Genomic DNA, 2,994 nt, shown 5'->3' on the forward strand with positions numbered 1-2,994 from the left:
TAATAATAATTATTATTATTATTATTATTATTATTATTATTATTATTATATTATTATTATTATTATTATTATTATTATTATTATTATTATTATTATATTAGTAGTAGTAGAAGTAGTAGTAGTAGTAGTAGTAGTAGTAGTAGTAGTAGTAGTAGTAGTAGTAGTAGTAGTAGTAGTAGTAGTAGTAGTAGTATTTTTATTATTATTATTATTATTATTATTATTATTATTATTATTATTATTATTATTATTATTATTATTATTATTATAAATAATATATTTTTTTAATTGAGCTTTCATATATCCACTTGACGTGCTCAAAGCGCTTTACAATAAGAAGAAGAAGAAGAAGAAGAAGAAGAAGAAGAAGAAGAAGAAGAAGAAGAAGAAGAAGAAGAAGAAGAAGAAAGAAGAAGAAGAAGAAGAAGAAGAAGAAGAAGAAGAAGAAGAAGTGAAGAGGAAGAAGAAGAAGAAGAAGAAGAAGAAGAAGAAGAAGAAGAAGAAGAAGAAGAAGAAGAAGAAGAAGAAGAAGAAGAAGAAGAAGAAGAAGAAGAAGAAAAAGAAGAAGAAGAAGAAAAAGAAGAAGAAGGAGAAGAAGAAGAAGAAGAAAAAGAAGAAGAAGAACATTAGCAGTTACAGTGCAGTACATATTCCTCGCCCTCTTATTCCTCATTTTCATACATTACTTTTATAAATCTTAAATCTGAAATTTATAAATTTCCCTATTTTCCTTGTACAAATTCCATGTATTCCTCATTTTCACGTATTCCTCATATTGATTAATTTGTCCCACCAAGGAAGAGGAATATGTCCTGCACTGTATTATCATCATACAGACCACAAAAAAAAAAATAGAATTTGACTTGAACCGCCAATAGTACCTGAATTTATGACTAAATTGCAAAATAGTTTGATCTAGTTATGGAAAAAATATGTTGAACCCAGTTTGATACAGCTCTCAAACACGAATGACCTCCCCTTTTCTTGCTGATGACAATAATGTGGATTATTCAAGTTGGAGTGAATAAAAAACAGATTGGTCATTCAATCTCTATACAACGAAGGAATTGTAAAACCCAGTGCAACTTTTTAAAAGACCAATTATTGCTCTTTCAACTGCATATTATCAGTCATTAAAAGTATTATAAGGGAACTTGACTATTGTGAAATTAAGTCAGTGGAATTATTTTTAATTTGATACAGACTGATTGGATGTTTCTTGAATCTCTTGCCAACCAATATTTAATGGTTTGCAATAACATCTAAAATTTTTAATCATTTTACATGGGAATCACAAAAGTGCTTTTTTGTGCAATTTTTCCGGGATGATGTCCATAATAAGTAGGAAAACTGAATGCGTAATCCCAAACCATGTATCTGATTTTTTTAAAGCCTGTTAAGTAATTTTATCAACAACCAAAACTCTGACTTAAACAGAATTAAAAATTCACCCCATACACCGGAGCATACTCAATGTCTTAATCGTTTCTATGTTATATGTTTGTGATGAGAATATTGGCTATTAAGCTTAACTGCTGGTCAAAATTATTTCGCGATGGTGGTGAACGAATCGGCGATCTCAAGAAGTGGGTGAGAGAGGGATCTAGAAATGACTTTGGGTTTGAAACGAATATTTTGTGTTCGTGGATAGCTCACACGGTAGAGCCACGCTCTCACCTGCCAGGCGGAGTTGTCGTACCATTAAGGTCGCAGGTTCAAACCCCACCACCGCCGCGAAAAAAAATTTTATTCTCTATTGTCTTCTGGCACTTTTCTACTCACTTCATATCTTGTTGTTACCAACATAAGTGCCTGCTCCACTCACTTTTCTGAATTAAAAATTCACCCCATACACCGAGCATACTCAATGTCTTAATCGTTTCTATGTTATATGTTTGTGATGAGAATATTGGCTATTAAGCTTAACTGCTGGTCAAAATTATTTCGCGATGGTGGTGAACGAATCGGCGATCTCAAGAAGTGGGTGAGAGAGGGATCTAGAAATGACTTTGGGTTTGAAACGAATATTTTGTGTTCGTGGATAGCTCACACGGTAGAGCCACGCTCTCACCTGCCAGGCGGAGTTGTCGTACCAATAAGGTCGCAGGTTCAAACCCCACCACCGCCGCGAAAAAAATTTTTATTCTCTATTGTCTTCTGGCACTTTTCTACTCACTTCATATCTTGTTGTTACCAACATAAGTGCCTGCTCCACTCACTTTTCTGAATTAAAAATTCACCCCATACACCGGAGCATACTCAATGTCTTAATCGTTTCTATGTTATATGTTTGTGATGAGAATATTGGCTATTAAGCTTAACTGCTGGTCAAAATTATTTCGCGATGGTGGTGAACGAATCGGCGATCTCAAGAAGTGGGTGAGAGAGGGATCTAGAAATGACTTTGGGTTTGAAACGAATATTTTGTGTTCGTGGATAGCTCACACGGTAGAGCCACGCTCTCACCTGCCAGGCGGAGTTGTCGTACCAATAAGGTCGCAGGTTCAAACCCCACCACCGCCGCGAAAAAAATTTTTATTCTCTATTGTCTTCTGGCACTTTTCTACTCACTTCATATCTTGTTGACTTAAACAGTGCAATTTTCATTGACAAGACTTCCATGTGGCCCTACTCGTACATTAAAATTTTTCTATAAATCACTGTATCATAAGTAAGCTCAAAACACTGCCCAAAGTCACATTTGTGAGGGGTGTCCCATTTGTAATCGGCATACCAACAAGTTTAGTGACAACAAGCCAAAATAATTATCCACAAACATTCTAGAGGCATTTTCCTACCAAGACCTTAAAGACAATTTTTAAAAAGATTTAATATTTTGGTAGAACTATCAACTGTGTGCACACCACTTTTGAGTGAATTCTAATAAAATTTATCTTCTCTGTAAAAGTGTGCTTTATAGCAGACCAAAATCCCTTTAAATAACAATTTGAAAACTTTAGGACGCCTTAAAATAAATAAATTCAAAGCAATTCA

Source organism: Berghia stephanieae, chromosome 2, assembly GCF_034508935.2.
Source record: "Berghia stephanieae isolate SIO BIC M18660-M18661 chromosome 2, UCSD_Bste_1.3, whole genome shotgun sequence".
Lineage (NCBI taxonomy): Eukaryota > Metazoa > Mollusca > Gastropoda > Nudibranchia > Aeolidiidae > Berghia > Berghia stephanieae.